The sequence below is a fragment of the Puma concolor genome, chromosome C2, assembly GCF_028749965.1.
Source record: "Puma concolor isolate L17-30 chromosome C2, mPumCon1.1.hap2, whole genome shotgun sequence".
NCBI classification, from domain to species: domain Eukaryota; kingdom Metazoa; phylum Chordata; class Mammalia; order Carnivora; family Felidae; genus Puma; species Puma concolor.
The window spans coordinates 11,667,702-11,689,959 of NC_141675.1; the positions used below are offsets into that span (position 1 = coordinate 11,667,702).

The following is a 22,258-nucleotide window of genomic DNA, read 5'->3' on the forward strand; positions in this document are numbered from 1 at the left end:
ACAGTTAATATCTTGTATGACAGCATTTGTTTTCAAAAATTTTATTTTTTTCCCCAAAGATAAAAACTTCACGTGTACGTGAACTACCAGTTACCTAAGCACAGAAGCCTAGCGGGCTGGGCATCAGTTAATGTGAAAAAACCACGGGGGTTTAAGTTGGTCTCTGACTCCGATATGAGTAAGAAAGAGAGAGAGAGAGAGAGAGAGAGAATCTGACTGAATTCGCAGAAATAAATATCCACAAATTGTGAGTAACTTGGCTACAGCTAGGCTTCTGTTATGTTTTGATGATCTTATGTCTATTTCTAGGACTCGTTTATTCATTCATTCAGGAGAGCTTCATTGACTGTATCCTGCGTGCAGGCCAATGCCTGGCGCCAGAGACACACGATGCAAAGAAGACAAACCACTAAACATGCAGAATGGCCCTGTAAGTAGAAAGTGGGATAATCCCACAAAAATGCAAAGTCAAGGAGACTTGGAAGCCGGACGCATGGAGGTTTCGATTTGGCCTTGGTGACGCAGCAAGATTTCTCCGAGGAAGTGGTGATTCTGCTGCGGCTGGACAGACAGACATCCGCCAAGCAGATTCACGGGAGGAAGCAGGTACGAGCAGAAAGAATGGGCACTGCTGGAGGTGCCCACACGGAGTGGAGCAGAGTAAATCCTGTGGGGTTTCCAGAGAGGATCGGAAGGGCGGGGGAGGGGCTAGGGCTGTGGGAGGCAGGAAGGTATCCGGAGACAAGGCCGCGAAATTGTGCCAAGGCGGGTCATTCACAGCCTTATGGGCCGCGATAAGGACGTTGGTCTTTATTTGAAAAGCATTGGAATGCATCCTTTTGCCCTCTAGAAGGACCCCCCTGGCTGGTGTGGACAGAATGAGCCGGAGGGGGCCAAACGGATGCAGAGGAACTGGTTAATGGCTTATCGCACTGCTGGCAGCTGGGACTTTGGGGGGAGAGAGGAGAGAGATTTAGGATTTGAAGATGGATTGGACGTGGAGTGAGGGGGCGGGAGGTTTCTAGACTGATTCCTAGTGTCCGGCCTTTGGACACCCAGCAGATGGCTTTGCGCTTCGAGTTCAAGGTGCGTGGGGGGACATCCGAGGGGCTGTGTGTGCCGCCAGTGGGGTTTACGGGCCTGGAGCTCAGCAGGAAGGTCTGGGTGGAGATGAAGGGCGCGGGGCGGGGGTGGGGGGAGAGGGTCAGGTGCTCACGGCTGGGGAGGCTGTCCAGGCAGAGACAGCGGCCAGGGCACGAAAGCTGGCCTGGCCCACACCTGGAGGAGCAGCCAGCCAAGTCTGAGATGAGGAGGCCGCCCTGCCTGGCACATGACCCCGTGGAGTGGGGGTGGGAGGAAGAGCAGGAGGAGCCAGAAGGGCGTTGCTAGTCGGGGGGGCGCAGTGGTCCCCGCGTGTGCTGGCCAGACTGCAGGCTTTACCTGCAGGAAGTTTGGGGGCCTGGGAGGAGCCCAGAGCCCCCCTCCTCTCGTCCTCACCCGAGAAATGAGAAAATACATTCTCCCAAATTGGGTATGTTTAATGAGTCATGTTTAAAATTCCCTCTTCCCAATATTTAAATTGTGCGAGTTTAACCTTTGATCCACCTCGCTTTGTAAACCACTCAGCCGAAATTACTTTTTGGTGATTATTTTTTTCCCCTCGGTGAGCCCATGGCCCTGAATAGAAAACAAGTTTCCAACCCCTCCGCTCCCGAGGTTTGCATTTCAAAAGAGCCCACAGCTGCCGGGGCGGGGCGCTGCAGTGGGTTTGCAGTGGGTCGTGTCTTTTCACTTCCTCTGCCCGAGGAATCGCCGGCAGGCCCGGCGCTGAAGGAGGACTGGGTGTTGACCTGGAGTTGGCCCCAATCCACTGTGCATTTCAAAGCAGATTAGGAGATACTTTGAACAAGCCCTTGCTGCACGTCAGGTGTCCTTCCCTGCGCCTTAGGTGGAACTGGAGACGAGCTCCATGAATTGTTAATGCTGATCTGAAACTGGGCTTTCAATAATGCCTGCCCCCGTCCCTTCTCAGGGTGAAAATCACATTGCAAAGGAGGTCAAAACGCAGTTCTCGAAAGAGAACACCCCCCCCCCCCCCGGACGTGATCACTGACAGATTAGAGATGAGAAATTCGGGGGCAAAGTACAAGTTTATTTGGTTATTTTTGTAGGCCGGTAATTTTTCATCCCAGGTGGGTGTGTACGAAATCTTGCCAGATAGATAGTGTCCTCCCTTTCTGACTGCTGGGGATGATTTCTTATGGAGCGTTTCGTCTGGCGTCATTAATATTTTTAGTGGCCGTGGTCAGATTAATAGCTTTTGTTCGGCGGTGTAGAATTTTGTGTCCTAAGGCACTTTAAACACACCTACATGCATACACACACACACACACACACACACACACACGCACGACTTGGGCTCGCTAGACTTTTTATTTTCAATCTCAAACGCCTGCTTTGTGTCCTTGACTTTCCATAAATTCCCCTCCCCGTTACCCCTCCCCCTTCCTGCCAGGCCCACTCACCCAGTTTCTTAGGCCTCGGGTTTTCTTTCCTCTGCAACCTGCCTTCACCCTTCCTTGCCACGGGAATTCTCTCCAGGCACAGTGACACCTGGGAGGGTGAGAAGGGAGAGAAGAAATGATCCACTGCATCTGGGAAATATTCCCCCGCGATACATGCAATACTAACATTTCAGCCTCATGTCAGGGAGAGGATTGAACCCACTCCTTGCAAGAAGGAGTTTCTCTTTCCAGTCTGAAAATCGCGTCAACAGAGAGCACATGGAAAAGATGAGAGCAACACTGGAGAGTCAGGCCTTCTCTATATAATACTGTCAGCACAGGAATCACAAAGTCATAGGGTTTAAACGGGCCTTCAGGTGTCATTGAGTTCAATCCCCTACCTCCAGGCACGGTAGGATCTGAATTATTTCAGACAGGTGGTTGTCTATATGTGATTTTAAATGGCCTTCAGGGAAAAAATTCCACAGCTTCTCTTGGTAACCGGTTCTAGTCTGTAATAACAGTGATGAAAATGAGGATGGTTTACTCTGGGATGTCTGATGGAATTACTGTCAGTTAGTGAAGAACCCATGGGCAGGACTGGTCCATTGCGCATCTGATTTGTCTAAGTTGATTCCTCTTTTCCAACTCTCTCGTTTTAGCCTTCATTTTACCACCTTGACAGTCCAAAGGCCCTTTCTTTCTTGCTCCTAACGCAGTCCTCTCGTTGGATTTTAAAGTAGTTTCTTTTTGTTTGGGCCTTAGGGGAGAAAAGGCCAGCTGGCTCCTTTCTGCTCTGGGTTATCTTTTGTAGATGGAGAAATTGTTCTTGTTACTTCTGATTTGTCTAAAGTTTGTACTTTACTACATACTCGTAGGATTGGCATTATTCATGGAAATCACAACAAAAAATTAAAACCAAGCTGCTCATGTTCTTGCCACGTTAGTGGCTCAAATATTTCATTCTTTGGGGTTTCTTCCTAGTACTTGTCCGTGTGTATATAAAGCCTTTTGCATAACTTTTCTTAGATATGCCTTCATGCTCTGTTTTTAAAAAGTTTAACTGGGGCGCCTGGGTGGCGCAGTCGGTTAAGCGTCCGACTTCAGCCAGGTCACGATCTCGCGGTCCGTGAGTTCGAGCCCCGCGTCAGGCTCTGGGCTGATGGCTCGGAGCCTGAAGCCTGTTTCCGATTCTGTGTCTCCCTCTCTCTCTGCCCCTCCCCCGTTCATGCTCTGTCTCTCTCTGTCCCAAAAAATAAATAAAAACGGTGAAAAAAATAAAAAAAAAATAAAAAATAAATAAAAAGTTTAACGTTATAGGTTAAGCATTTGCCTTTTCCTCAGAACTATTTTAGAAATCAGTGCATACAAGTCCTGTATTGGTTTTCCTGTCACTTATATAAATAACTATTCTCTTCTTATTGGCCATTTAAATAATTTCCAAGTTTTAATAACAAAGGAAAGAAATTGATGTAAGGGCAAATAGAGCTCCCCAGCAAGCCCAAAAGAAGTTGGAAAGAGCAGCCACAGGCTTTTAAATAGCTATTATAAATATCTTAAAGAATCTAGTGGAAGAGATAGGGAGTGTGGTAAACAAGTAGAGTTTCCGCAAAAACAAACAACAACAACAAAACACCAAGGAAAATGTTAAAAGGAACCAAATGGAAATGCTAGAAGTGAAAAATACCTACCAGAATCGCTTTTAATACCTGTATTGGAAAGGATTGGCGAACATAGAGACAAGTTAACAGAGGTTATGCAAGCTGGACACAGGAAGTAAGAATGAAAAACTGAAAAGTATATCTGAGACCTCAGGAACACTATCGAATGATCTAGTAGAAGTACAGAAGGAGTCCTAGAAAGAGAGGAGACAGTGAACAGGCATAAGAAATATTTAAAGAGATAATGGCCACGAGTTTCTCCAAACTAATGAAAGAGAACAATCTATAGGTCCAAGAATCTCCATGAACCCCAAACATAATAAGTTCAAAAGAAACCATAGGCAAACACAGTCAACTTTCGAAAAGCAAAGAGAAAGAGAAAATTGTAAAATTAGCCTGATGAAAAAGACACAGTACTTCTAGAATGATGGCAGGTTTCTCACCAGGAATAATGTGTATAATGCACATATATCTATATACATACATATATAGTCTGTAAAAGATTATTGACCATTTAAAACACAGAAATAAAAATGTATCTTGGGACTATGACATACATATCAAGTTCACCAAGGCCAGGCGTTCACAACTAGATGGTTGTAAGTTTCCTAAATTATTCCTAACGTAGTTTGACATTATTTTACTGTGATAACTGAAGGTTCCAATTAAATCTCTAGGTCAATCCTTTAAAAGTAACACAAAGCATATCATTTTTTAATAGAAGGGATAAGATGGAGTACAAAGAAAACAACAGAACAAAACTTGACTAGCCCAGAACATAGGAAATTAGGAAGAGGAAAAAGGAGAGAAAAGAAATAGGAAAAAATATGAAGATGCTACCTTCTTCATAGCAATAATGACATTGGATGTAAATGGACTAAATGTTCTACATAAAAGACAAAGAATCTCAGATTGTATAAAGAAGCAATATCCAATTATATGCTGTTTACCTGAGGCAAACTTTATAAAAAAAAAAAAAGACAGGTTGATAGTGGGTGGACACGGATATACTATGTAAACAGTGAGCACAAGAAAGCTGGTCTGGTTTTGTTACTGTCAGAAAAATAGACCTCATTACAAGGAATACTACCAGAAATAAAGAGGGAAACTCCATAATGATGATGAAAGGGTCAATTCATCAGTAAGACAGAGCGATCCTAAAAGCAAATGCATCTAATGACAGAGCACCAAGATACTTGAAGCAAAATTGATGGCACTAAAAGGAGAAACAGACAAGTCTGCCATCATGAAGGTTATCAAAACCTCCTGTAAGGCCCTTTGTATTCTCAACTCACACATGCACATATGGACACTCCCACACTGATGGAAACCTCTGGGGCTTTTGCAGGTGGCTCATGCTTCTAGGGCTATGAGAGAAGAGGAACTTCGACCCTTGGCATGAGCAGGTGAGCCCTTCACTGCAGAACAGTCCTGGAAGGGGTCACCCATGTGGGAAGATATGACCACTCAGCCCTCCCATTTCCCAGCCATGAAGAACCTCCCATTTCCCCCCAGTGACGATGATTGATTGGTGTACCACGATGTAGAAAATGTGGGAAGACTCTGTTTTGTCATTTTGTCCTCCCTACCCTGCCTTGATTCTCTCTCACTGACTTATGTTCCAAATGGAACATTCTATGGTGCTGAGCCAGTAGGGCCCTGAAAATTCGGGGCTATTCTGTGGCAGCCCCTGGTGCCATATTGGGCCTGTGGATGGCTACAGAGCTTTCCCCCAGGCCATCCTGGAAATGGTGTGCAGGTCTGAAGGTCCTGCTTGAAGGGATGAGTTTGTTCCAGGCCTTGGTGGTGCTACCCACTACCCGGGAGGTGGTGGTATGGTCTTTCTTGCCGACAAAACCGAACTTGTAGGGAGAAAGAGCCTGGCATAACTTTTTCTGCCCTCGACAAAGAAAAAGTAAAATTTCTGAGCTCAGGAATATTCAAAGGGAGATTCTGAAGTGCTGGAATCCCTGTTGAAGGAGGCCAGCCTTGAGCCAAGTTATCAGGAATGCTGAGCCTGGAAGCAAATAAAAAACAAGTGGAACACATTCCTTCTTGAGGTAAAAATAGACTTGTCAGTAAAACAGTAAAGTCAAGAGAAATCTAAATGTCTAAGGTGAGAGGTGACGAGGGTCACATCACAAGGATGCTTAGTTGCCAGAAGATGAATCAGAAGCCATTCAATACCGAGTGGCTGAAGCCAAGATAGCTGTACAGTTCTGTCAGGAGAGCAAAGAACAACTCAATGATGCCATTAAATAAAAGTGTGGATGAATATGTCCATCTTCCGGAAAGCACAAAACTACTTTCATGAGAATGAAAAGGATAGAAAGAGTAAAAGACTCTCCTCAGTGAACAGAAACAAATGGTTGAAGACTCTACAGCAGCGGTTTTTGAACGTTTTGATATCAGAACCCTTTAAACTCTTTTATAAATTTTTTTTTCAACGTTTATTTATTTTTGGGACAGAGAGAGACAGAGCATGAACGGGGGAGGGGCAGAGAGAGAGGGAGACACAGAACGGGAAGCAGGCTCCAGGCTCTGAGCCGTCAGCCCAGAGCCTGACGCAGGGCTCGAACTCCCGGACCGCGAGATCGTGACCTGGCTGAAGTCGGACGCTTAACTGACTGCACCACCCAGGCGCCCCCCTTTAAACTCTTAAAAATTATTGAGGACCCCAATACTTACGTGGGTTTATATCCGTTGACATTTACTGTATCAGAAATTAAGATGGGGAAAATATAAGGATAGCGTTTATACATTATTGTATTTTTCATAATAATTGTACAATTATTTGTTACTTTTGTATTTATTATCACACATTTTAAAAATAAATTACATTTTTACATTTTAAAAATAAATAACATTTATTTACATTTTATGTTTTAAAAAGAAAGAACAAATTCTAAAGAAAAATGGACAAAATTTTCCAAAAAAGAATGAGTGAGAATATTGGTATTATCCTTCATATTTACAATTTTTTTTAAAAAGTCTGACTTAATAGGGGCGACTGGGTGGCTTAGTCGGTTAAGTATTGACTTCAGCTCAGGTCATGATCTCACGGTTCGTGGATTCGAGCCCCATGTCAGGCTCTATGCTGACAGCTCGGAGCCTGGAGCCTGCTTCGGATTCTAGGTCTCCCTGTCCCTCTGCTCCTCCCCTGTTCATGTTGTCTTTCTCCCAAAAATAAATAAACATTAAAAAAAAATTTTTTTTTTAAGTCTGGCTTAATAGAAGATAGCTGGATTATATCTGTTTCCGCATTCAATATGTTGCAATATGTTGCTATACCTCAAGTACATGAAAAATCCTATCTGAAACAAATCCATACTTGGAAAAAGGAGGAGTATGTTAACAACCTTTTAACAGATAATTGTGGCTATTCTTTGTTACCCTACTAAAACTTGGCAATTGTTTATTGAAGGGTAGTTCCAATGTGGAATGTGACATCATATCAGTGAAATTTTCATGCTCTGTTAGGTTAAAATTAATTAGTCTGTTTTGCACTTTGAATAGGTTTTTCTTTTTTTTTTTTTTAACCTCTGCATGATTTTGTGACATAGTGTATTGGCTCCTTGAAATATATTGGTTCACTGACTTATCTGAATCTTCCAAATGTTGACATATTTCATTATAAAATCTCAAAATGTTATGCTCATTAATAACACTGCTGATTTTATCAGGAAGGGCTCTTTAAGTATTGGGAAGCTGTCAAACTCATGTAACAGATACAATTTTTTCCAGAATTGTAATAATCATTTGAAACTTGAATCTTACCATTGACACAAAAATACTGTCAGGTGTTGTCCTGGAAGTGACAGGCTTAATTTATTTTCAAGAAAATGTCTGCCAAATACCTAAATTTGTATAGTTTGTCTGTTTTTCTTTAAGTAGAATAGTGTTCTATGAAAAAAGTGACTAGTGGCTAGTGCAGCTTGCTACTCAGTCAGCTGTACATGTGCTTTCCCTCCTGGTAATCGTCACACTTCAGAATGAAGCAGAAGTCTTTTATGTGTTGTTCCCATTTTTTTTTTTTTCGTGATATTAGAACACGAAATTTTCATAAAATTTATAGGTTTGTTTCTGCTTCATCAAGTCCATTCTTAAGTAGAGCTGAATTAAAAAAAAATTTATTTCGTGGGGGTACCTGGGTGGTTCAGTTGGTTTAAGCATCGGACTCTTGAGTTCAACTCAGGGCATGATCTCACAGTTCACGAGTTCAAGCCCCACGTTGGGCTCTGCACTGATGGTGCGGAGCCTGCTTGGGATACTCTGCCTCCGTCTCCCTCTGTCCCTCCCCTACTCGCTGTCTGTCTCCCTCTCTCATAATAAATAAATAAAAATAAAAAAAAAATTTTTAACCTGAAATTGCAAGGTGGATAAAGAATACAATGACTACTAATACAGTTTGGGGCCTTGACCTTGATTCATATTAGAGTGTCACCAGTTTTACCCATCATTGGTTTTGCATCATTGGTGCAAACATCACCTGCAAAAAAAGAGAATAATATCTCAGTATTATAAAGTCATAAGGTTATAAAAGTTGTTTTGACCTCATAGCCTCCCTACAAGAGTCTTGGGGACCCTCCAGGGGTCCATGGATCATGCTTTCAGAACCAGTGGTCTAAAGTGTGGATGGAAAAAGTTCTACAGGAGAGGGAATGTCAGATCAACACTGACTGAATAGCTGTTGAAAATGGCAGTTTGGGCTGCTGTCCTTGGAAAAGATAGCATGGATGAAGGTCACCAGGAAATGGATATAAGGAGAGAGTCAAAAATTGGACACCACTTAGGTTGACCACTTAGGTTAATATGAGCTTTGAGGAAACTGTCCACATCTTTAATTTTTTTTAATTGAAAAAAAAACCTGTTTTTTTTTTTTTTTTTTTTTTTTTTTTTTTTTTTTTGAGAGAAAGAGACAGAGATTGGGAGAGTGAGAACAGGGGGAGAGGGGGAGAGAAGAATCTTAAGCAGGCTCCACACTCAGCATGGAGCCTGACATGGGGCTTGATCCTGCGACCCTGGGATCATGACCTGAGCTGAAATCAACAGTCAGATGCTCAACCAAGCGTCTCAGGTGCCCCTGGTCCACATCTTTAAAAGTAGGGCTTGATGGGACCCATCCTGAAGATGCTTTGGGTAATGTAGGTCGTCCTGATTCCTCTTTACCACCAGCAAGTGAAGTTGGTGCAGGCTTTTTCCCTAAATCACATCATCCAGTTGAAGGTCCCATACTGGGAATGGACCCATGGGAGTATATTATGAGAGAAGAATAGCTGTCTCCTCCAAGAAACTTGTATGAAGTCCCAAAACTACTTCCCACAGGGGATTTTCCTGGTGCTTCATAACCTCCACTAGTGCTGAGGAACATCTGCCTGCCAAGAAGTTTCATTTCCTGTGACTCATATATATATATATATACATACATATATAATATATATATATTTTATATATATAAAATGAATAAACATTTATAAAATTTATAAACATTTATAAAATGAATAAAATTTATATATATAAATTATATATATTATATATGAATATATAAATTATATATATTATATATATATATATATGTTTATTCATTTTTGACAGAATGAATGTGTGAGTAGGGGAGGGGTAGAGAGGGGGGTGCAGAGGATCCAAAGCAGGCTCTGTGCTGACACCAGTAAGCTCGATGCGGGGCTTGAACTCATGAACCGTGAGATTGTGACCAGAGCTGAGGTTGGATGCTTAACTGACTGAGCCACTCGGGGGCTCCTTCTCTGTAATTTTTAACAAGAGCTGGATTTTACCCCTGCCGCAAAGGGATGAGTTCCCTAAGGATGAGTCAGCCTTCCAAAGAACCTCCTTCTGAAGGTCTAAACCAGGACAATCATATTAATAATGTTTCTGTCACTTTCTTAGAGATGTTTTGAATTCTTATTTAGTTTAACAGCTGTTGTTTAAGTGATTGTACATTTGTTCAAATTGAAGCTTGAAAGAATTATAATACTTAGGGTTGTATTTTGTAAGTAGTAGAGTTGTTTTATAAATTAGAATCTTATGAATGAATTATTTCCATTTTATTGTACTCTCTAGGTAGTAGCCGATTTGCATTTTGACTTGATTAATCAGTCCGCCACAACACCAACTATAATAGGCATTTTGCACGCATTTAAAACACTGAAGGCCAGTTTTCTTTGCTGAGAACTATGTTTTCTGCTATAAAGTATTGAGAACGTTGTGAAAGTTGTTTCAAGTTTCCTGAATAAATTTTGATTGGTTTTAAAAGAGTAGTAGATAAACGAATAAAGTTGTATCAAAGAATGCTTTTTGTTTCAGGGTTGCAGCTGGGGTAAAGAGCGTTAAGTGCCCATGTGTCTAAAGAAGGTGCCATATCACCCACGTGGTGCTTCCTAAAGGGAGATCCAAAAGACTAACTCTGTCCCACATAGGTACCTCTAGTCTATGTGTTTGGGAAGGCATCACTCACCTCTATTCTATACGTATGGGAAGGCAGAGGAACTGGGGATTTTCCTAGTGAGACTCTGTGGAGAGATGAAGGAGGGCTCTTTCTTCCCATTCCTCTCTCCCGACACCTTAAGCCAAATGAGGGGGGCCTCAACGGAACTCCTGGAGCCATGTCCCGTGTCTGGTCCATACCTAAAAATATCTAAAGGTGAGAGGCAAGTTATATCTTCCCTTGAGGTCAGAGCACGGGGAGGGTGGCCACAGGAGCAAAAGGCACTCTCAGTGGTGGTTGGAGCAAGGCTGGCTCTTGGAAGCCACTGAGCTTGTTTTGAAGCATCCTGCCCAAGAGGTCTGCCTGTGCCAAGTCCTAACCCAAAAGCAAGAGTTTGTGCTCAACTGGGACAATGTAGTGGGAGGCCACTGAGTGGGGAGTTACCCTCCAAAAGGGATAAAGAGACAGGGTGACTAATATTTAGGTATCTCCCCCCTCCCTGCCCCCACAGCTCTGACCCCAGATTTATATTAGTCAAGTAAGACTTTTCACTCCCCTCTACCTCTCTTCCCCAGCCCCCATCCTAAACAGCGATCTGATAAGGGAAATAAAACAAAAAGTAGAAAAGGCTGTCTCTCTACCTCCCCGCCCACCACTGCCTCCCAATCTTTATCACAGGTTTCTAAGTTTAGATCAGACCAAGAGTTTTAAATTAAATGAGATTAAAGTTTTGATTCAGATTTTATTAAACATTTTAATACCCCTAAATAAGACAGTTTTTTTTAATTTTTAATACTTTAAAGTGATTGAAAAGCTGTAGGCTCTACTTCAAATACCATCCAACAAAGAAACAAATGTTAAAAGAAGGAAGATATTTCAATATTTTACTCCCACTAGGTTTGGACTGTTAAATATCTTCATTATGATAATGATGAATATCCTTGGGCATGAATTTTTATTCTTCGTTGGAGCAGTTTCCTTAAGATGAATGCCCAGATGTGGAGTAATTGGTCAAAGGCTATGAACATCATTATGGTTTCAGATAAGCAATTGTTAAATTGACAACCCATATGTTTGCCAACATAAACTGCCACTAGCAACATAGGAAAAAATCAATTTCATGCCAAATTTCATTGAACTGTCACTACCCTTATGAGATGTCACAAGTCAAGGTCAAAAGAATATAATACAGAAAGTAGAATAGTACTCATAAGTTCCGGTTTTTTCTTTGTACCTATGACTATTCTCTTTGGGAAAAAATACACAAATGTTCGTGTGGGTTTTGTTTTGAAAAAACAAAAATATGTTTATATAGTACATACTTGTATTCACTTTGTTGTATCTTTCCATATCAATACACAAGTTCTGCCTTAATGAATGTTCCAATATCTTGCAATAAAAACAATAATATACATTAAAAATTCAACATTAGGGAAAAAGGCACATTAAATTTCTCATAACTAATTGATTGATTTTACAAACATTGTAGTCTTTTTTTTTTTCTTCCTCCCTCTTTCTTTATTATTGTATTTTGTATTGTACATTATTTTCAGGGTACCATGTTGTGCCATGTAGCATTCATTTATTTAATACATAGATACTGCATATATAGGCTTGAATTAAAAAGAAAAAATTGCATCTGCTCGCTGGAGTTTCCACCCTAGTGGAGTTCTCTTTCACTTTCTACTTTGTCTTCTCAAGTTTAATACTTAAACCCAAAAGTTTGGCCATTAATTAATAGTGACCTTCCTAGTAGCCAACACAAAGTGGGAAAATTAATGAGATACATAAGTTACAGTTGCTGAGGAAATGCAGTTATTCACAGTTGTAGGACTGGAGAGAATATTTCCTGTGGGTCTTCATTAAAGAGATACCTTATGATATAGAGAGCAGTGTTCTCAACATTATCTCATTAGCACAAACTGAATTCCATAGTGCTGTTTTCTATTATGTTTTTCAAAACAGATCAATGACCTAATGCCAAACACAATTCAGAAAAATAAGTTCTCTAAGGAGTACGTATCTTGTGGATCAGGCTTTCTGACTTAACCTAATGACATAATTTAGAGGGTCTACAGATGAGATTTCAGAATCTAGAAGAATATATTGACCACACATGTTTCCTGGAATCCTCCATTAACAATAATATCTTGTACAACAGAACTTTCTGTAAGAATTGGGTTAGCAGCTAGGGTGCCTGAGTGGCTCAGTTGGTTAAGCATCCGATTCAACTCAGGTCAGGATCTCATGGTTCATGAGTTTGGACCCCGTGTCAGCCTCTGTGCAGACAGCTCAGAGCCTGGAGCCTGCTTCAGATTCTTTGTCTCCCTCTCTCTGCCCTCCCCTGCTCCTGCTCTGTCTCTCTCTCTCTCAAAAATAAATAAACATTAAAAAAAAAAAGAAGAAGAATAGGGTAGCAGGGTGGTTTTAGAGTATACTTCATGATGAGTGTAGATATTCTATGTCACTAATTTACAGTGTAAGGATACTTTAATAGCCTCTGCAATGTATCAAACACTGTACTAGGAAGTTGGTATAGAGAGGTGGATAAGATATAACTCTACCCCACAATGCTCATAGTCTCAAAGGGAACCAAAATTTGTACACAAACATCTATGAGATACTAAATTTCAAGGGCCATAAAAAGAATCCAGATAAAGGGCAATTCATTTATTCATTTAACAACCATTTATTTAGTGCCTAGTATTGCCAGGTATTGTGTTAAGGGTTGGTGATACAAAGTGATACAACAAGATGCCTACCAACAAAATTTTAGAAAATTAAAAAAAAAAAGTATCATTTATAAAAGCACCCAAAGTATCAAATACCTGTTAGTAAATCTAACAAACAGCATGAAATATCTTCACAAACATTGTGGACAGAAACTAAAAAGGACTGAATGAGTGGAAAGATATACTATGTTCATGGATTGGAGGCATCAGTATTGTTAAGATGTCAATAGTCACCAAATTGATCTCAGTTTTATGCAGTCTCAAAAAAAATTATGTTAGTTGCAAATTCATCAAGTTGTATACATTAAAATATCTATAGCTTTTTGTATGTAAACAATTGCATTAGAAACTTTTTTGGGGGGTGAAAATTGATCAGCTGATCCTAAAATTTATATGGAAATGCAAGAAACTTAGAAGGTCTGTCATAAGCAAATGGAGCCCCAAATATGACTGCACCTTGATCTCTGGAATCTGTGAATGTTATGTTACATAGCAAATGTAGGTATAATTAGGGCTACGGAATTTAAAATAGGGTGGTTATCCTGGATTATACAGGTGGGCCCGACTCAATTATATGAGCTTTGAGAGCAAAGAACTTTTTTTGGCTGGAGACAGAAGAGAGGCAGCACAAAAACTGGAGAATTTGAAATATAAGAAGGCGTCGATGTACCATTGCTGATTTAAATGTGGAGGAGGCTACATGATAAGGAATGAAAGTGGCCTTAAAGGGTTGACAGAGGCTCCCAGCTGACAGTGAGCAAGGCAACAGAGACCTCAGCATTGTAGCCAAAAAGGACTGAATTCAGCTAAGAACCTGAATCAAATTGAAAGGAGGTTATCCCTGAGAGATTCCAAATAGAAGCCCAAGCTGACTGATGTCTTGGTCTGTGGCCTCATGAGGCCAAGAGTAGAGGAACCACCTGAGCCTGTTCAGACCTCTGATCTACAGAACTGTGAGACAAGGAATTTGTATTGTTTTAAGCTGCTGAGTCTGTGATAAATTGTTATGGCAGCAATAGAAAACTAATGCAATACCAAAGGTGATCTTAAGAACAACACTGGAGGACTTACGCTCTGGAAATACAAATTCCTACCTTCTTGGCATCTATACTTTAATGCAATGAGACTTTGAGGAGGAGAGGGTACTCCATGTATCAAAAATTGTCCTGAATCATGTCAGGTGTTTGCTCAGTAGGGCGCTTTGTGGTCCCAGTTTCACCCCTTATAGGCACTGCTTATTTCCACTTTGCCAATATCACTGTTCCACATGGAATGTCTTTCTCCCCTTGTCCTACCTAAATGCCACTAATGATTCCAGGTTGTGAGCTCCATAAAAACAGTAACAAGAATAACAACAATGCAGTGAAATTTCTTTGGATATTTTGTACTGCATTGATCATATTCTTTTTTGGTCTCTTATTCTATTCACGGTCAGAATCATAGAGTAAAGCACTTAGTTATTGTGTTTCATTGGTGTTAATGTAACCAATCTATTTGGTGGTCTCCTTTTAGTCCTTCCCCTCATTTCTGAGAACTGTCCCTCTCTGAAGTTTCAGATGAAAGAATGGCTTCTGAGGCCATGTGTGTGTGTTATGACCATTTCCCTCTCTGGCCAAAACTGATTGGGTTGAAATGGATCCCAGGCCCAGGATCTGAGCCGATTTGATTCTCTGGAGAAATCGAACCAATTACCACAGACACAGGGGGTGGTTGTGTGTTATTCAGTGGCCTCCAATGTACATTACATCCTAAATAAGTGGGGTAAGTATCCTCACCCTTGTGCACTCCCCTCCCTGTGAACCTTGGTTTTAACCAAAAGAATGCAGCAGAAATGATGCTGTGCCAGTTTTACTACAATGAGCATGTATTCCATGTCCTCATAATTAGAAAAGACATTCAAATGCAAAATGGAGCTCATGGCATCATAGGGTTGATATGAGACTTAAATGAACTTATATACATGATGTGCCTTGCCTGGTGCTTGCTACATGCCTGATAGTTAATAGGGGTATAAAAATGTGAGTTGCATTCCCCAAGTAATTACTTGGAGACTGATGGCTTTCTGAATTATTCTTTAAGTAGTATGGTTATAGAATGCCCAATTCCCTTAGACTAAATATGGTTATGTGAGCCATGGCTGCTAAGGAATTGGATGAAGTCTGTGGCCTCGAAGAAATGCTATAAAACCTGCAAAAAAACACGTAACATCAGATGGGAGCCTAGCCTGTATGAACATGACAAACCAACTGAGTTGATCAGTTTATAGCTCATGGGTCAACCCATAACAAACTTAAAGACTGCTCACAGAAGTCTCTTTACCTTCCTGCTACCATGAGAGGAGACAAAGCCTTGCTTTTTCTGGAAGGTTCCCAAGCCTAGAACCAAAGTTCAGCTCTTTAATCCTGTTGTGTACCCTCTGCTACCTGGTGGAGTTGTGTGTCAAGGGATAATAAGCTGAGAACTCACCATGAGCCAGATACTGGTCTAACTGCTTGATGTGTATTTACTTGTTTCATTTTTCCAACATCCCTACTACAAATATTCTCATTAATAGATGAAGAAACTGAGTTAGGAGTGGTTAAACCCCTTTACCTTGTGCAACTGATTAGTAGCAGAGGACTTGACTCAGGCAGTCTAATCCAGAATTTGTGTTTTTACATTTGCATGATTTAGCTGTAGAATGAGAAATCTCAGCATGAGAACTCTTTGAAGTCACAAATTTCAGATATCCCCAAACCAATCATGGAACCTTGCTTTGTCACACTTAAAGTTCATTTCTCAAAGTACTTTCAGTCCGCTCTTTTTGGGCCACTGAAAAGAACTGTATTTATGAACTTCGTCCTCACTTTGTGGTGTTTCTTTGCCTCCTAGAACATAAAGATCAAGGATGTGGTGGGCCATTTTCTTGGCATATCTTTGGGCCAAAAGTGGCTCTTCTAGGAAGTCTCTCAGGCCCTATGATGGTGCTCTATCCTTTTAGGTTCCTGCACTTGAATATCTCCTTCTCCTAATTTCTCTCCCTGGGGTCCAGCCTTGGTAATTTCCACAAATTAGTTTCCCTAGTTCCTATTCTGATTAACTAAAATACAGGCATGTTTTTGTATGTTGGTTACTTCCTTTTGTTCATATTCTTTCCTCTACTGCCTGACTTCCCCATTTTGCTGTTTTCTGTCAGTTTCTGACATTTTGAACATAATATCTATACTACCTCCTTCTATTCTTAATTTACATAAAATGACGCTTGCATGTACACCTGAAGAAATGGGCTATTTGTCACACACCATTTACCAAGGTTTTGCTTTTCCTACAATTACTTATTCTTGATGGGACATTCATTTATAACAGAAACTGGGCTTCTTTTATGACATTAAGATTTGAAGACTTGTGCTGATTTTCTCCAAATTCCCACTTCTTGGAGAAATCTGGAGTTTTTCATACCTTTCAGTAGTTCAGTTCTACATGGGCAAAACTTGGGGACCAGAAGAGATACCTTTTCTTAGATGCCAGGCAGATCAGTATTTTCCTATCATGTTTGCTCACAGAATGCAACCTAATCTTAAAATCCCTTAGGTATGTTCTGAGATCCCTGATGGGTTAAACTTCGATGGAATGAGAAATTAATCAATTTCTGCCTCCGGTTTCTGTTAGTGCTACCAGACCATGTGGCCTCACGGAAGCTTCTAACTGATATACAGCAATAATATGCAGGAAGACAAAGGCATCTCCAGTGGGACCAAGAGTGATCCTGGAGCATGAACAGCTTAAAATTCCAGATTGTGGTGTTGGTATTGGAATACCTGCTTGTCCTTTCAGGAAAGAGTACTCTTCAAACAGGTAATTTTTAAACACATAAATATATTTTTAAAATATTTATTTATCTTGAGAGAGAAAGCATACGTGAGCCAGTGGGGGAGGGCACATGAGCAGGGGCGGGTGAGCAAGGGCAGAGGAAGGTGGGGAAGGGTGAGGGAGGGGCAAGGAAGGGGCAAAGCGAGAGAGAGAGAGAGAGAGAGAGAGAGAGAGAGAGAGAGAGAGAGAATCCTAAGCAGGTTCCCTGCTGTCAACATAGGGTTCGATATCACGGACTGCGATCATGACCTGAGCCGAAATCAAGAGTCGGATGCTTAACTGACTGAGCCAACCAGGCACCCTTTAAAATAGGTAATTTGTTGGCAGGTGTCTTAGGTTGGGGTCCCTAGAAACAGAACTCAAGACAGAGATTTGGGTGCGTGTGACATTGAGGGAGTGCTCTTCAGGAATAACCTCTAAGGGAGGGGAAGAAGCAGGGCTGGGAAGGGGAAGGATTCAAACAAAGCCATAATTTCAGGAAAAAGTGTAGCTTGGCCTTGATTCATGTAGGCTTTGGGGCATAAAGAGTGCCACAAGGTAGTCTCACCTTGAGACAGGGGAGGGGCTGGGGATTAGTAGTAGTAGTAGTAGTATCATTTACCCCTTATTAGTCAGTTCTCTGCCATCATTCCCCTCCCCCTTTGGTTGTGTCAACTTATAGGCAGCTCCTGGCCAGCTGGCCCTCTTTAGCCAAGTGCAATTCTCTGGCAAAGGTTATTCAGGTAAGCTATTAATGGCAACATTTGCTGCAGCTGGGGGATGGATGGGCATGCCAGCTGGAAAGGGGTGTTGGCGGATTCAGTTCCTGGTGATGGCCCACTTCCAGGCTAGGGATGACATCTTCTAGCTGCAAGGTCAGATAATAAACTGGCAGCACTGGATCAAAACTTAGGTCCACCTGTTTTCCTTTTAACCCCAGGGTAGGGTCATGGTCAGAGTAGGAACTTATAGGAGACGTTCTGTTTTGTTAAATCCATGTGTTGGATCTCATTTTAGATTTTAGAGAGCCAGGTTACAGAATCACATCACAAACTTAAATGGGGGTCTTTACTGAATAGGGATGGGAAATCTTTTGGTTGAAGAAAAAATATAACTGAATTATTATATTTCCAAAGAAAAGGCAATTACAAAGGTCTATGTCCATAGCACTTTGGTTTTAGAGATTAAGTTTGCTCAGGAAATGAAGGACATTATTTAAATCATGCGTGGATCATACTCTCAAATTAAGAGCAAGTAGAAGAATAAAAGGGAAAAAAGGAAGATAGTTGATTAAGGTGAAGAGGGGAAAATTTTCTTTAGTAGAATGACTCAGATCTTAGCACGTAGTGTAGGCAGAGAGGAAATGGAACATGAGACTTTGGGGGCCAGATTAAATGTATCTAAGAATGGATAGGAGAAGCACATCCATTTAGCTACCCCTTCTGGATGAAGGGATTGCTATATAACTGCCCTAAGACCAGAAAAGGTAAGTGATCTCAGGGAGGAGATGGGAATAGGTTCCCCAGGGTTTCCTGAAGTTTGGAAACGGTGGTGGGAATGCAGCTCTATGGAACTGCGGATAGATATTCCCTGACAAGAACAATTGGGTGTGTACCCCTCGAGGACCGAGACAGCCATGCAATATTCGAACAGGTGTGAACGAGGAGACCCGAGAAGCCAGGATGAAACGCTCACGGCAGGGAGTCATGAACTGGAAGGTGGGATGGTTATCGTAGATGGGGAGGTAGGAATTGCCTGTGCCCCCAGGGAACCTGCCAGGGAGATTTATGGAATTCGGATCCTCTCAAGGGAAGGCACAGGGCAAATAAAAACTACTAGAAGGGAGCCAGGCAAGATAAATAAACGAGGTCAGTCCCGAGTTGGCGATTGATCTGATGAGGTCACGCCTCCTGAGTGGGATTGGACGATTTAGGAAAGCGAGGGTAGATATTTGTTTCAAAATTGTATGCTTTGGAAAACTCTTCATTCCTTGACTTGGTATCAGGTACCCCGGGGGATCCTCAAGACAAACTCTAGAGGAGTAAGTTAGAAAGACAAATGTCTGGCCCAGAAAAAGCAATATGAAAGCAAACAGAATGAGGGCACTCAGTCAGCAAGCAGTTTCCGTCCTCTCAATAGGGAAGGCTGGAGGTCCCTTTAAGAAGCAGTGCAAACTGCCACCTTCTGAGCTGAGGCTTCTGATGGGAACAGAGGGACAGGGAACCCCAGAGGCCCATCACACCCATGCAGAAGACAGATGGAATAGAAGGAAACGTTAAAGGCTGGGATTTTCAAAAGCAGAAGAAAGATAGGGTCTCCAGGAGCATGCAGTCTAGAGGCGTGCTCTTACTGGGTCCCTGGACGCAGGCTCCAGAGCCATCCCTGGCAGCATCCTGAAGATGCCGAAGATGAAACTGGGAAGAGTCCATTGTGGCGAGGAGGTCGTGAAATAAACACAGAGCATTCAAATGAGAACAGACAAGTTACTTCCGGAGTTTGCTATAGCAAGGGAGTCAGACACCATCACTTCTATTTGGCAGAAAGTCAAAGGCAAGCATAGGCTGGGAGAGCCTTATAGGGAAGACTTCAAATGTGCTCTGATTGGAGGTTGTTGGCATGGAGAATCTGGAAGTAGGTGAATCAGAAGTCAGACACCTTATGCACCTGATTTGGCTTCCTCCATTGCTGAGCTGGAACTGAGAGCAAAAACTTGAGAAGCTGGCATGACTGTCTGAGCTGATTGCTACAGAGGTGATGGGTCACAGTTCTATTTTCATCTATTCTCTGGCCATTGGCTGTTTGAATATTTGGTTTTTCAAGAGTGAAACTGCCCCAGGGAGCAAGTTTCATGGACTCATAACATTTTCATAGCAGGAAGACTGTGGCTGGGATTGGAAGTGGCTATTTGCACACAGAAATGTAGAAGTGATGTCCTTATTTGAAACCTATTCTCAATACATCACTGGGATGTCAGGGACCAAAGGTTCAGAGGGGAATGGAAAAGATGAGGTTCTGAATATGCAAGAAGAGAAAGTAAGTTACCCCCTGTAAGACCTGCTGGTTGGGAGTGTTGCCATGGCAAATTTCTAGTTTACCACTCTCCAAGAAGAGAACAAGCATGGCTGGATTCCTTCCCTGTCAGAAAAACATTGTGTCATAATTAACATCTTGATGTGTGATATTACCCATTTAATTCTAGGGTCACAGGTCATGGGTATCGTATAGTATGACCAGCACTCAAGCAAGGCTAAGATGAAGAGGATTTTTTTTTTCAGGCTTCCTTGTCCGCAGATGACACTGGGGATGTGCTATGTATTTTTATAAAAATAATAAAGATTAGACTAAATCCTGGTTTCTGGGTATGCCATTGTGAATAGAATAATTTCTCTAGGGTAGAGAGTTTGCTTGTATTTTTAAAATTTGGGGATGTATGGCTGACACTGAGATACTCTCGTGCCCAATTAACCCTTCAGATTGTTTAAAGCAGAGATGCATGAAGAATTTGGGTTGCATTAATGCAACTTTGGAGTCTGGAAGGAACTATTCCCATTCCAGTGGATAACAACCCAGGCTGAAGCACGGACAGAGCTCTGTCTTGAGCTGAGCAAGGTCCTTTGACTGAGATGGGGCAGAAAAATAACCTTGGGGAAGTTGATTTGGGGATTTTCTTTCTTTCTTTTTTTAATGTTTATTTTTGAGACAGAGTGCATGAGCAGGGAAGGGGCAGAAAGAGAGGGGGACACAGGATGTGAAGGAGGGCTCTGGGCTGACAGCAGCAAGCCTGATGCGGGCCTTGAACTCAGGAACCACCAGATCATGACCTGAGCTCGAAGTCAGACACTCAACTACTGAGCTACCCAGGCGCCCCTGGGGATTTTAATTCTTTAGAACTCTTACTAGAGAACTTTCTATTGAAGTTCCTTGGGCTTAAATTTTTTTTTTTTTCTGAGACTTTAATAATGGGAGGATGGTTATATTTAAATTTGACATGTTATTATATTATTGATCTTATAAGGTATTATATTGTCATTTGATCTTATAACTTCTGCTGATCTGTATTGGTTAACATGGCTGTGCATGAAACAGGAAAGTACAGCTGACAGGGAGGGAACTTCCAGTCTAGAACAGCAGGGATTTGGAGTAGTTATTTAGTTTACTGTCCTTACCTATTTTCATGTCCTCCAGTGGTCCTAGGAGATTATACAAAAAAGTACTTTCTGGTGTCCAGGCAGTATTTTGTGCAAGTGAGAGACTCTCAGGTCTCTTTAAATATTGTCGTGAGAGATTGGGAGAAGGGTTAGCAGGACTTAGTCTGGCAATGTTTATCTTGGAACTCACAAGAAGTGAGTAGGCTTTCCTAACGGTTTTGTTTTGGGAATACTCAATTGTAAAGGATGTAAGTCCTCCCTCTATCAATAAATAAATGGTCTCAGGTTGGGATCCTCCAAAAGCAAGCCCAGAGACAAGGATTTGGGTGCAAGTGGTTTGCTGGGAAATCAGGTGCGGGAGTGGGGTAGACAGACTGGAAAAGCGGAGAAGCTAATAAAGACAGCATTCGGAGTAAGGACTGCTCTGGGCAACTGGGGCTCAGTCCTGCTGGCAAACCTCCGAAGTTTGCAGAACAGTCCTCCGAACTGTCCCACTCAGAGGTGAGGATGCTGGGATCCCCCCACCAGCTCCTGTTCCTCAGGTGTTGGGAACTATTCTTGGGGTCATTAAGTTCTCAGTGTCCTGCCTAATTATGCTTCTGTGTCCAGAGAAGTGCAGGGATTTGAGATAGAAAATCATCACCGTGGATGGGAGCTCTCTTCTTCATTTAAAAAAAAAAATTATGTTTTTAATTTCTTTTTTTATTCAAGTATAATTAATGTACAGTGTTATATTAGTTTCAGGTGTACAATATAATGATTGAATTCTATCTCTTACTCAGTGCACATCACAGTGAATGTACTTGTAATCCCATTCACCTATTACCCATCCTCCCTCCCCCCAGCTTCCCCTCTGGCAACCACCAGTTTGTTTTCTGTATTTAAGAGGGTTTTTTTTTTTAATCTCTTTTTTTGTTCATTTATTTGTTTTGTTTCTAAA

The 22,258-nt window shown here is 41.7% G+C and overlaps 1 long non-coding RNA gene across 2 annotated transcripts in view; it reads left to right on the top strand.

The window, feature by feature from the left end:
• Window positions 1-287: 287 nt before the first annotated feature.
• Window positions 288-22,258, top strand: part of LOC147577097 (uncharacterized) — a 120,871-nt gene continuing 98,900 nt past the window's right edge. For both annotated transcript variants that reach the window (XR_015256019.1, XR_015256017.1), the window contains exons 1-2: window positions 288-606; window positions 16,991-17,176. This is a non-coding gene — a long non-coding RNA (uncharacterized LOC147577097). The remainder of the gene's footprint in view (window positions 607-16,990; window positions 17,177-22,258) is intronic.